Source organism: Hyaena hyaena, unplaced genomic scaffold (assembly GCF_003009895.1).
Source record: "Hyaena hyaena isolate Hyena2069 unplaced genomic scaffold, ASM300989v1 scaffold_12, whole genome shotgun sequence".
Classification (NCBI taxonomy): Eukaryota; Metazoa; Chordata; class Mammalia; order Carnivora; family Hyaenidae; genus Hyaena; species Hyaena hyaena.
The window spans coordinates 5785037-5799490 of NW_024080644.1; positions in this window are offsets into that span (position 1 = coordinate 5785037).

Here is a 14454-nt window from a genome sequence, read left to right on the forward strand (position 1 = left end):
ATTCTTAGTACATTCACCAAAATAACCTGTCAGAGAAATGACCAGCGTGAAAGCACACTGAAAAATCAACATTCCTGATGCATCTTGAGATCACGGCAGCAACAGGAACATATTTCCAAACGGCCAGACTAAATCAGCAGCAAGTCAGGCAGAGGATCTGGTCTCTTCAGAGGACGGTGGCATTATCTCACATGAACACAGGCCACCGCGGGGAGGAGGGCGGGAATGAGACTTGCACAGCAAATTCTAGATTGCTTGGAAATATCCATTGTCAAGCACAACTCGCTCCTCACCGCAGCCACCGCTCTTTCAGTAACTTCCAATTATGCCTGCTTTTGTTCTACCCCTCTGTTCGATTTCTGCTTGCACAAAATAAAACCAAGCCAGACTGCTCTCCTTTTAAAATCCTAATATTAGTCAATGTATATGCCCCTCAGGAAATGGGTTTGGCTCATAAATAAAGAGCTTTGCACATTTTCCCTACTATAATGAACATTACTCAAAATGCAAGGAGTTCTTATTGTCATATCTCTGACAAAATGGTTAGCAATTATTACAAAGTTTATCTTTGCAAGAGTTTCCTTCCTTTTTAACATTTCACTTCCAGCAGCCAAACTTTTTAGTGGAGAGGATTCTGTGCAGAATTTAGGTAGAGCCAGGGCTGAAAAATTCAGAGTTTGCAGTAACTCACCCATGAATTTCATCTACTTCTAAAGTATGCCTAATAGCATTAATGTAGGGGATTTCTAGACAAAAACTTGGTTACTGATATCTTATCTTTAATACAACCAAAATGATGGAGGAACCTTAGCATACATACCCTTCCATCATTCCTTTTTGTTTTCTCTCTTGGCATGAACCTCTCAACTCCCTCCACACCATTATTCATGTTTCAAACACATTTTTCTAGATAAGACATAACTTTTCATTGTTCAACATATGGCAACCGTGTCATGCTTTTCCACCATAGAAAGCTTTCTGTGATTTTCCTTATGCAAAAATTGTAGATCTGCTCTATGTATAAATTTCACAGTGACTTTTGAAGATTTAGCATGGAAATAAGAGTATAAAATACATGATAAATAATTTTAAAACAATTAGTTGTTGAAATGTTAATATCTTAGATATATTGGGTTAAATAAACTGTACTATTAAAATTAACTTCACCTGGTTTTTTTCCCCCCTTTTTAATGGATTACTAGAAAATTTTAAACTACATATGAGGCTCATATTATGCTTCTATTGGATGGTGCTAGTACAGACTATTAACTGCAGTCATTCTTCTAGATAGCTGCTTATAATGGGAATGACACTTCATGTTAAGTCATGTGACTTTAGAGGATCACTAGTCAGTAAACTCAATAGCCTGTTCTCGGTCCTGGTACTAGTTCCTTTTCAGCCTGTTTGCAACAGCGGAGATAAAGTATTCATTCAAACATGATGTACTGGGCAACTGCTATTTCCGAAGCACTACCTCAGGCACTGTGAAAAATATACCTTTATTCCATGGACTGGAACTGAAAATCCAGCAGAGGTGGTAAATAATTCTATCAGTAATTATTCAATTACAGCTGTAAAAAGAGCCACAAAGGAAATGCACAGGATTTTGTCAGTGGAGGACTTAACCTATTATGGCTAGACAGGTAGCTAGAGGGAAGAGCCAAGTACTTTTTTCACAGGTAAAGTGACAGTTAAGCAACGTGGTAGAGGTATTAATATGATAGCTAATAGTGGAGATGTGTATCCTGGATTCCAGCCCTGCTTCCGCTATTTGTAAGCAGCATGTTCTTAGGAAATTTATTTACAAACTCAAGAGTTTGTTTTCTCATCTATAAAGTAAAGATAATTCTATCTACCTTAAAGGCCTAAGAGAAAGGCCTAATGAGATAAGATGGGTTAAATAACTTGTATGGTGTCTGGTACATGAGATACTCATCAAATTTAACTCTCATTTCTCATCTTCTCCTGGCTCTGTACCTCCTTTCTTATTTTACAAAATCTCCTTGCCACCTCTGATATCAATCATCGTTATGCTGATGAATCCTAAATCAATATCTCCAAGTCCATATCTATCTCCATCAATACTCAAAATGTCTGACACAGCCACATAAAGGTATCACATTGTATATGTATTTATTGTAGTACAGACCCATTGGTGATTAACCATTTCAGCTTTTGTACACCTAAAAGAATTTTGCCTTCACTTTTGAAAAATATTTTTTCTGGTAATGGAATTTTAGGTTTACACTTTTTCTTTTGCGGTGCTGTCTTCTCACTTGCATGGTTTCCAACATGATATTTGCTGTCATCCCTAAATTCACTGCTTTTTATACAACATGTCTATTTTTCTGGCTGCTTTTAAGATTTTCTCTTTTTCACTGGCGCTGAGCAATTTTTTTAAAAAAATTTTATAATTTTTTTTATTTATTTCTGAGAGAGAGAGAGACAGTGTGAGCAGGGGAGGGTCAGAGAGAGAGGGAGACACAGAATTTGAAGCAGGCTCCAGGCTTTGAGCTGTCAGCACAGAGCCCAACACGGGGCTCAAACCCATGAACCCTGAGGTCATGACCTGAGCCAAAGTCAGATGCTTAACCAACTGAGCCACCCAGGTGCCCCATGGTGCTAAGCAATTTGATTATGATGTATGTTGGTGTAGTACTCTTTATGTTTCTTTTGTTTAGATTTTGATTTACCTGAATTTCTAAGTTTATAGTTTTCACCAAATTTTGAAGATTGTTTATCGTTATTTCAATAAAAGTAATTTGTGCTGAATTTCTTATTTGATAAGAGAGATATTTCAAATCAAGTGGTAGAAAGATGAAGAAGTATTTTTTAATTGTTTATAATTTTCTTCAATAAAAAGGTATCACTTACATAATTTAAACCATAAGAAAGAAAAACAAAAGAAAAACAGAAAACAAAATATACATACTCTGGACTTTGTCAACAGAATAACTGAAAAGATGTTCATTGTAGTGCATAATGTCTTATTTTTTCGACACACCTCTCTAGAAAAAAATGTCACATTTTTGTAGCTCAAGGAGTAGTGCTCTTGGATAATTAATCATTTGATTTGATTTGGTAAGCCTCTTGAATCTATAATTGTCTAAATTTAATACTCTATATAGAACATTAGAAATTTGTGGCCCACAGATGTTAAGTAATAATTGAGAGCATTTTAGCCTAACTCATGGGTGTGCTTACTCCTCACCCTTCATTTTGTTTTCCCTTGCCACAGTTTTTTATAAACTCACATATTTTCCAATGTTACATATTCTTTTGAGTTTCCTCAAATCCGTTTTTGGAACAAGGAGTAAAAGCATACAGATTAATATACAAAATGTGATTAAGTGGTTAGTTCTATAATAGTATTATACATGGATATACCTTATCTACTGGAAGACTATACCTGTTAAGGTCCTTAGAGTATTCATGACAAATGGTGAAGTTATACTCTCACGAATGGAATAATGCTTACTCTTTAACTCTTCATTTCTTAAATTTCAAGAAATCATTTTCCTATATATTATGGAAACAATATACAAAGTAGGTGGCTATTATTTTCAATCTCACATTCTTTTCTTACATGAATTACATGAGAGTGTCTCTGATAGAGACCTGAGATTTGCCTTAATCCTTGAATGATAACAGGGAAACATGCTAGCTTCAGAGTAATGTTCTCACAAGTCATGACTAAAAGCTACTACCCCTGTATATGTCCTATTGTTTCAATGATCTCTTCGTGATTAACAGTCTGATCTGTAGTTAGTGGTGTTAAACAAGAAGAGAAATTAATGTTTAATTGCTATTCCATTACAGTTCTAGGTGTTGACCTCAGCTCAGTTTGAAAGAGATTTACTTGGAATCTCTCATGATGTTGCACTTGAGCGATGGCTGAAGCTGGAATCATCTCCAAGCCTTCCTTACATGTCTGGTGGTTGATGTTGGTTGTTGACTGGGACTTCAGCAGGGGCTAACAACAGAAAAATCTACACATGGTCTCTCTATGTGCATTAGGCTTTCATACACTACAGCAGCTTTGTTCTAAAGGGAAGTGTCCTCAGAAAGCCAGTGGGAATTGTACAGCTTTTTCTAAACTAGCCTCAAAAGTTACACACCATCACCTCAGCTACATTCTCTTTATTAGATGTTGTTAACTAAGACCATTCTATACTCAAAAGGGAGTGAGGTGGGAAATTAGACTTCATCTCTTGATGTGCAAGAGTTTTCAGATGTATTGTAAAACCATACACTCATCTTGTCTCTGTGATGCTAAGACTTACTAGTACCAGTTTAGGATATCTACCTTTCCCTTGCTATGCTTCCTACATGCAGTGGGATACGTTCTTCAGACTCTATGCCCTTTATGACTACATCACCACAGCACACAACATAATGACCTGCAACTCCATATCTATTGCCACTGTGCTTTGTTCTAAGACAACATTGCTGGAGTCTGTCTTGACCTTTTTGTGCTTCAGGGGACAATGGGTTGTATCCAGATTAATAAGACAGTTCACTCTATGTTGCTGATGGTACGGCTTTGGAAGGCCTAAAGGTTTCTTTGGATATGTTGGTTTCTGGGATCAATTCAGGTGTCTAGAAGACAGTCAAATTTCCATTGTTTTTAGTCCTTGCAGTGTCACTCTTTTTTTTTTTTTTTAATCTTTTATTTATTTCTAGGAGAGAGAGAGAGACAGTGTGAGCAGGGGAGGGCCAGAGAGAGAGGGAGACATAGAATTGGAAACAGGCTCCAGGCTCTGAGCTGGCAGTCAGCACAGAGCCCGATGCGGGGCTCAAACCCACAAACCGCGAGATCATGACCTAAGCGAAAGTCGGACGCTTAACCGACTAAGCCACCCAGGCACCCCTCCTGCAGTGTGACTCTTGACTGATGCTCAAAGGCAAGAGGACTCGCTGAAGACTGTATATAGTTATGCTGACAGAACTAAGTTGATTTCAAAATCAACTCAGTTGTCAATGTGCCTGGTTGAGTAGGTCCTGATTAAAAGACCAATTTGTCATGGTATGGCTCCAGGGATCAAAAGGTTTGAGTATCACTGTAGGCATGTGAGATGATTAGAGAGTCAATGGATTGACTTTATAACTACGGTCCCTTTATGACCATGCTTCTGAGGAATTACCATCTGGAATAGTACTCTGCTCTTCGAAATCTGAAACTGGGAAAACATCCTGTAATATAAACTTGCCATTGTAAAGGCAAGACCCAAGTATTTCTATATTTGGAGAAGTAAGGAGAATTGTGGAAGTAGTAATATTTACAGTATTTTTTTAATACTTGCAGTATTTTTATTAAAGGGATATTTATGACAGATCTAGTAAATATTTTGTCGTCTGTGGGCATGTGTATGTAAAATAAGGTAAATGAAATGAAGTATATTTGCTAAATCAATAATACCTTATGGTCTGTATGTATAAATAACTCATCTCCAAATGAATGTAACTTGATCATTCAACTCATACAAGCTAATTAACCTATTTGTTAACCTAATTTAATGTGTTATTTAAAACAATAGTTATTTTTAACCATTAAACTGCAAGTTTTAAATCAGGTTGACATCATACAATATGGAATTTAATTTGCTTTAGTTAACATCATGAACAAAATTAAAGCCACAGGTAAGTGGAAAACATCTCATGTTCATGGATTGGAAGAATTAATATTGTTAAAATGTCCATACTATCAAAAGTGCCCTACAAATTCAGATCAATGCAATCTCTATCCAAATCCCAGTGGCATTCTTAATAGAAATAGAAAAAATATCCTAAGATTCATATGAAATCATAAAAGACCCCCCAAAGCCTAAACAATCTTGAGCAAGAAGAATAAAGATGGAGACATCAGACTTCCTGATCTGAAATACATTACAGAGCTATATGGTAGTAGCATAAAGACAGACACATTGAGGGGTGCCTTGGTGGCTCAGTCAGTTAGGCATCCAACTTCAGCTCAGGTCATGAGCTCGTGTTTTGTGAGTTTGAACCCCACATTGGGGTCTGTGCTGACAGCTCAGAGCCTGGAGCCTGCTTCAGATTCTATGTTTCCCTCTCTCTTTGCTTGTCCCCTGCTCATCCTCTATCTCTGTCTCTCAAAAATAAATAAACATTAAAAAAATAAATTATAAAAGACAGACACATAGATTATTGGACAGAATAGGGCCCAGAAATAGATGTACACATCTATAGTCAACTAATATTCAATGAGGGTGCCATAAACACAAAATTGGGAAAGGATAGTCACTTCAATAAAGTGTGTTGGGAAAATGGTAATACATATAAAACGGAATGAAACTGAACCCTTTACTCACACCATATACAAAACATAACTTAAAATGGATTAATGACTTAAACATAATACCTGAAACTGTAATACCACTAGAAGAAAACATAGGGAAAAAGCTTCCTGACATTGGTCTGGGCAATGATTATTTGGATATGACACTGAAAGCATAGACAACACAAGAAAAAAACAGACAAGTGAGATTATATCAAAATAAAAAGCTTCTGCACAGCCAAGGAAACAAATGAGAGAGTGAAAAGGTAGTCTACATATGGGAGAAAATATTAACAGACCATATATCAGATAGGGGGTTAATATCCAAAACATATAAGTAACTCAACTCAATAGCAGAAAAACAACACAATTAAAAAATAGTGAAACATCTGAATAAATATCTCTCAAAAGAAAACATACAAATGACCAATAGTTATATGAAAAGGTGCTCATTTTCACTAAGAATCAGGAAAAGGAAAGTCAAAAGCACAATGAGATTATCACCTAACACCTGTTAGAATGACTATTAGCAAAAAGACAAAAAATTACAAGTGTTGGCCATGATGTGGAGAAAAGGGAACCCTTGTATAGCATTATGGGAATGTAAATTGTTACAATCCTTATACAGAATACAGTACATAAAGGTTCCTCAAAAAATTAAAAATGGAACCACCTTATGATCCAGCAATTTCATTTTTGGGTATGTATCCAAAAGAAATGAAATCAGTATCTCAAAGAGATTATCTGTCCTCCAATTTTCATTACAGCACTATTCATGATAGACCAAATATAGAAGAAACCTAAATGTCTATTGGCAGATGAATGAATAAAGAAATGTGGTATATATAATATTCTTTTGTGTGTCTATTAAGAAGGAAATCCTGTCAGTTGTGAAAATACAGATGAATGTGGAGGACATTATGTGAAATATAACAAGCATGACACAAAAAGACAAATGCTCCATGATCTCATTTGTATGTGTAATATAAATAATCAAACTCATAAAAACAGAGTAGAATGGTGTTTGCCAGGGACTAGGGGGAGGGGAAAATGGGGAAGTGATGGTCAAAGTTGCAAATTTCCAGTTATGCAAAATGAATAAGTTCTGAAGGTCTAATTTATAGCAATGTGACTAAAGTTAACAATACTGTATTGTATACCTGAAATTTACTAATGGAGTAGATATTTTGTGTTCTTTTATCTCATACACACACACACACAGTAACTATGTGAGGTGATGGATATGTTAATTAGCCTAATTGTGGTTATTATTTTACAATATATAAGCATATGAAAACATCAAGTTGAAATTATAAAATTTTTATTTTTAAATTATATCTCAATAAAACTGAAAGAAATTAATATGTTCAATTTGAAAGACAACTAAAATTCACTTGCTAAGCACAGCTATATGTAATTTCCAACAGAGGAGCAATTTCCCACTGTGTTAAATTTTGAAATGTATTTAAAGATGATAAAAAAACACCGCACTTTATTTTTTTTAATATTTTTATTTATTTCTAGGAGAGAGAGAGAGACGGCGTAAGCAGGGGAGGGTCAGAGAGAGAGGGAGCCACAGACTGAAACAGGCTCCAGGCTCTGAGCTGGCAGTCAGCACAGAGCCCGACGCGGGGCTCGAACCCACGAACCGCGAGATCATGACCTAAGCGAAAGTCGGACGCTTAACCGACTAAGCCACCCAGGCGCCCCAAAACACCGCACTTTATAGTCACTTGCTAGGGAAAAGTGCCTCTGAAATAATTTATGAAGTGGGAAAAATGAGATTTTAATAACATGAACTATAAACCAGTTTCTGGTAAGAACTAGTATTTGTACAACATTAGGGGATATTTAGTGTGTAAATATGTTTAATAGTATACTTTGTGTTATGTTAGCATTTTTATTAAAGACCCTAGAGCATTTTAAAGAGGCTGATGAAAATTTTCAGTTCTCTCTTCTGATTAGGGCAATGATCAAATCTTAAACTCGGTATTTCTCTCATAGTTCTATAACAGTTGCAACAGAGAATCACAGGGCAAATGAATCTGACTGCTGATTGGAAAAATAGAATTATTTATAATAACCATAGACTAGAAATTCTTAATAAATCCAAAAATATGCATATAAAACATATATGATCACCACCTGTGTTTTCTTTGACCCTAGAGGATAAATCAAGTCTCTAGGGATGGAAAGCCTCTGTATAGTGCTGTCTCTTTCAGAGTTAACAGTCAAATGTCCTCCTACCAATGAAAACAATCAGAGGACCTCTACCACCACCCAAAATACTCAGATCCAATAGAACATGTTAAGTTATATTAGAGGTCTTTCTGGTTGTGGTTTTCTTTTCACGAGTTGACACCATTAAAGCAATTTCTTTATGAATCAGTTCTCCCTGAACTAACAGGTTAGTCTCTTTATGGCTTTCATTGCAAATCACAATTAATTTAATTTTTCCATGCGATCATCTGTCTGAATGAAGGGTGATCATAACTGGTTATGGAAGACTCAGGTAACATTCATTAATTTTCTAAATTGGATTATGACACTAGGTGGCAGCCTTGCGAGTCTGGTAGTGTCGTTTGTTAGAAAGTATTTTCTAAATCTTAGACTATAAAGTGTCAACCATACTAAGTGAATTTATAGAGTTATTCCTTGTCCCACCCTTGAATAACTACTGGCTTTTAAGTTTATTTCTCAGTGGCACAAAGAAAATAGAATTTAGGGTAACTTTAGGGAAATAATGCCCTTTTCTGGCTAGGAAATGATGGAAGGAAATGGAAAAGGAAGGAAAGAGGGGAAGAAGGAAGTAGTCACCAATTTCCCCACTTGTGGCTGAAAGATATTGAATGGAAGTACCTTCTGGAGAAAAGGATAACATTAAAGGCTGAGAAGGAGGCTGATGCTTTCACTCTCCGTTGAGAGGAAAAAGTCACTTCTTGGGCTACCTCTCCCTTTAATCTTGAACAAGACTCTAGGAACTTGGTCTTATAAGGGGTTTGACAGAGGGAAGTCCTGAAGTCTTCCTTTGCTGGGACAAGACCAATTCTTATATGGCACAGATTGAAATCTGACTGGTTTCATAAGAGGGGCTCACTGTAGCTGTCGAGCCAGCAGATGCCATGGGGGATCAGTTGCAATCAGTAACCTGCCACTAGTGGAGACCAAGTTGAGGTCCAATTGTTCTGACCAAGTTAAAAGAGATAAGATCACCAACTGAACCAATCAGAGACCTCAGCCATGATTGTAAGCAGGGTTAATCACACCCAATGTTTACAAGGAATCTTGTCTCAGAGACCAGAAGAATAGAGGGCATCACATTTGAGGACCCTGGCTTTTTTTTTTTTTTTAATGTCAAGGAGAAATATAAAGCCCTTCTCTCTTTATACCCTGGCACCACCTTAGGGAGGGAAGAAAGGGGAAGGGAAGACTATCTTAAAGATGAAATATTTTATTCAAAATCTGATGATCTGCATTATCTGCATTTCTGAATGATGCTCCTCAATATTTTTGGATCACACTAAGTTCACACCAAATTGAATATTAAGTGATATTTTTTCTCTATTGACAAATTAGAGGGAAAGGGTGGTCTTTGAATGACAAAACAAATAAATTACATTTTATTTCGAGTCACTTTGCCATGCCTGAAAAGTAGAGAAAGTGCATCCCTAAGCTTCTTTCTTTGGCAATGGTTCCTCCTATTTTCTTCTCTATTAGGTCATTGAGAAAGAATCCTTGTGTTTCTGACACACTTTGTGAGGCTGAGTTGATATGCAAATGTCTACTTATCTTGAGATAAAAGAAGATTAAGAGAAGGAGCTCTAAGCTCCATCTTCAAAATACCAATTAGTTTTTAATCAAAGTACAGTCTACTAAATTCAAGAAGCTATGCTCACAGCTGTAAATAGTAAGTATTCAGCACAAGATGTCATATTCAGTGGGAAGTCTGTTCTCTCATGTTCCCTGTCCTGTCTGTCTTTCACACATTAAACCAGATCTCCACCATTATTCTAAGTGCTATCTCTCTGGCTTTCATGTCTATCAGATCCTTTTTAGTTTCACTAGTGTCTTCCTGTCCTGGATCCCACAAGCAGTTGTGTTAGTGATGAAAGTCAAAATTGTTTGCCCCTTGTGGACTTCCTCCAGAGAGAGACCATTAAGGACACCTACAGTCAACAAAGTTAAGTTTACTGTTGCAACAAAGGAGACTAAATCAGGAGGAACAGTGAGATAATCCACTAATAAGGAGTCCACGTATCTTCCTAGGATTTGGGTTTATGCTAACTGATTTAGGGAGCCCCCCCCCCCCAAGTGAATATCTGTTCTGGAGTGTATATAGTCAGAAAGCAAGAATAACTTGAGGATTGGGTCATTATAATTTTATAGGTGGCAAGAGGAAAGGAGTGAGACTAAAGTTATCACTAAGCAAGAAGCAATAATTACTTACATTAGCTGAAAGAGGGGGATATTTGTGGTTGGATGATTACAGAGTTTTTGTCTTTGTTCTTGTCTTGTTCAGTCACAGTCATGGAGAACCTTTATTTGATGATGGTATTCTGTGGTTTTATCTTTAGCAGAAGAACATCATGGTACAGCTAGAAACAACTATATCAACTACTAGCTTTCATCTCTCATGGTTCTTATTTTCCTTTTCACATCGAAACTTTCACTACCAGATCTGTCATGCCAGTTACCAAGCTTTGCTGTCAAGAAGAGTTGATCAGAAGAAAATTATGGTCATTTACTTTGAAAATCCACTGCAAATTAATGTCTTCTAACCTGAAGTGCTTCTTCACTGCTCCTCGACAATAAAAAAAAATATATACACTTCTTGTTGAATTTCTGTTATAATGACCATGGTAACCATTTCAAACTCTTCATGCACTCCTCAGGGTATAATCTGATCAAAGCATCTCTTATTCTCAAGAAATGAATACACTTATAAACTGGTTGAAAGACTGAGACCATGTAATTAAAAAACCTTCTTTCTAATTACTTCCTCTCCTCACTGCCTCTAAATGTGTCTGTGAATTCTAGTTCTTCTTCTTCTCTATACAAGAGGAGGATTCCTACATTCCTATCAAATCAGCTGAAGCTTCTGATTCCATGCTATCTGTTCGTATGACATTACACAATCAATCATGTCCTCTCTGTCTACCATATTCTTTGCGTTTTTTAAAAAATTTTTCATATACTTGTTATGGGCTAAATGTTTTTGTCCCTCTACCCCCAAATTCATATGCTGAAGCCTAACCTCCAATGTAACTATTTGGAGATAGGGCCTTTGCAAAAGTAATTAAAGTAAATTGGGGCACCTGGGTGGCTTAGTCGGGTAAGCGTCTGACTTTCGCTTAGGTCATGATCTCGCGGTTCGTGGGTTCGAGCCCCGCGTTGGGCTCTGTGCTGACTGCCAGCTCAGAGCCTGGAGCCTATTTCAGAGTCTGTGACTCCCTCTCTCTCTGACCCTCCCCTGCTCACGCTGTGTCTCTCTCTCTCTCTCCTAGAAATAAATAAAACATTAAAAAAAATTAAAAAAAAAAAGTAATTAAAGTAAATGAGGCTATAAACATAGGGCCCTAATCCAATGGGGTTTGTATTCTTAGAAGAGGTAGAGGAGAAACCAGAGCTCTCTCCATCATCCAAAGACAGACCACTAAAGCAGCCTTCTGTAAACTATGAACAGAGTTCTTACCAGAACCCAACAATGATGGTACCATGATCTCGAACTTCCAACCTCCAAAATTTGAGAAATAAATTTCTGCTGTATTAACCACCCAGTCTGTGGTATTTTGTTATGCAGCATGAATTAACACATACTAAATAACAATTCCCCTTTATACACATATATTCTCATTTTTCCCTCAACTAGAAATTAGCTAACATATTCTTCCCCATGCTCTCATTTTTAAAGAGATTCATTTACTCTCCTTGCCTTCATTTATTGTCTTTATTTTGAAATATTTTTTAAAAATCAGAAATTTAGGGAAAAATGGAACATCTGTGGTTTTACTACCAGAATTAATAAGTATTTATGTTTTTTATGTTAAAGATATTTTCAACAACAACAAAAAATATACTCCTGGTATTGATACTTTGTTGTCTTACAGACACTGCCAGAATTACCCTGCCTTAAGGTCAATATAATGTCATAAATACCCATATACTAATATAAAAGCAACCAAGTTCTCTTCTGAAATTTCATTTATTCTTTTATATGTATTTAGGTCACTAAGTCACTATAGTCTGAAATTCTGTTTCTTCCCTTCAGACAAGTCCTTTAAATTCAAATGATTTTTCCATCTCAGTCTCTCACAGTAGTTATCTTTGTATGGGAAATGTTAATATCCAAGTCTTATCCTTATTATTTCATACAGAAATAAAAATATTCCAATATTTTTCTTATTAGCCTTCAGGATCTAATTCCAAATCACTTCTATGTGAAATTCGCATAATACAAAATTCACCATTTTAAAGTGAAAAACTCATTATTCAGTGCATTCATAATACTGTGCAACGACCACCTCTATTTAGTTCCAAAACATTTTTATCACCCTAAAAGAAAACATGGAACCATTAAACAATTTTTTCCATTCCCTATTCCCCCTAGACTCTGGCAAGCACCAGTATGATATCTGTTTTAGTGAATTTATCTACTTTGGATATTTTATATATATGTAATCACATGGTATGTGATCTTTTCCTTCTGGCTTCTTTCACTTAGCATAGTATTTCAGAGATACACTCATGTATCATGTATCAGTACTTCAATTCTTTGTATGGGTTAATAAATATGTTTATTTTATATATTATATAATAATATAAATTATAAATATGTATTTCACAATTTATGTGCTCACCTATTGATGGATGATTTTATTATAATGGTCTCTGTATATATTTTTGAATTTAGACTACTTTGTTTTTATTGAGCTTCTTTCATGGGTAGACTCGTGGTTTTCATCAAATTTGAGAAGTGATCAGCTTCTTGAAATTTATTCAAGTTTCTTTCTGCCATTTTCCTTCTCTCTTCTTGGACTCTCATAATATGTATTGTGCTATTCTTTTTTTTTAATGTTTTATTTATTTCTGAGAGAGAGAGAGACAGCGTGAGCAGGGGAGGGTCAGAAACAGAGGTAGACACAGAATCTGAAACAGGCTCCAGGCTCTGAGCTAGCTGTCAGCACAGAGCCCAACACGGGGCTCAAACCCACAAACTGTGAGATCATGACCTGAGCTGAGGTCTGATGCTTAACTGACTGAGCCACCCAGGCGCCCCTGTATTGTGCTATTCTTGATGATATCCCACAGGTCCCTCAGGCTCTGTTCATTTTTCTTAATTATTTTTTTTTTTCTGTTCTTCAGACTAATTTCAATTGATGTATCTTCAGAAAAAATGGCTCATTTTTTCTTCTGCTTGCTCAGATCTGATATTGAAAAACCTCCTAGTGAATTTTTCAACTTGGGTATTGTATTTTCAGCTCCAGAATGTGTTTCCTTTTTATACTTTACATCTCTTTATTGATATTCTCTGTTTATAAACTGCTCTGGTTTCAATTAACTCTTGTCCATGGTTTCCTTTAGCTCTCTGAGCATAGTTCAGATAGTTGATTTAAAGTCTTTGTCTGGTTTGTCCATATCTGGGCTTCCTCAGGATGTTTTTGTCAATTTCTTTTTTCCTGTACATATGCCATACTTTCCCATTTCTTTGTTTATTATATTTTTTAAACTAGATATTTCAAACATTTTGACGTAGTAGCTCCAGAAATCAGACCCTTTTTCTTCCCCAGGGTTTGCTGCTATTGACTGCTGTGGTTGGAGGTGTGTGTCTGTTTAGTGACATTTGCAAATACTTTCTTTTTTTAAGGAAAATTTTTTTTAATGTTTTATTTATTTCTAGGAGAGAGAGAGAGAGAGAGAGAGAGAGAGACAGCGTGAGCAGGGGAGAGTCAGAGAGAGAGGAAGTCACAGACCGAAACAGGCTCCAGGCTCTGAGCTGGCAGTCAGCACAGAGCCCGACGCGGGGCTCAAACCCACGAACCGCGAGATCATGACCTAAGCGAAAGTCGGACGCTTAACCGACTAAGCCACCCAGGTGCCCCCCAAATACTTTCTTCAAAGACTGAAATTCTGTGTTATGTGGGGTAACTGAATACTCTGTC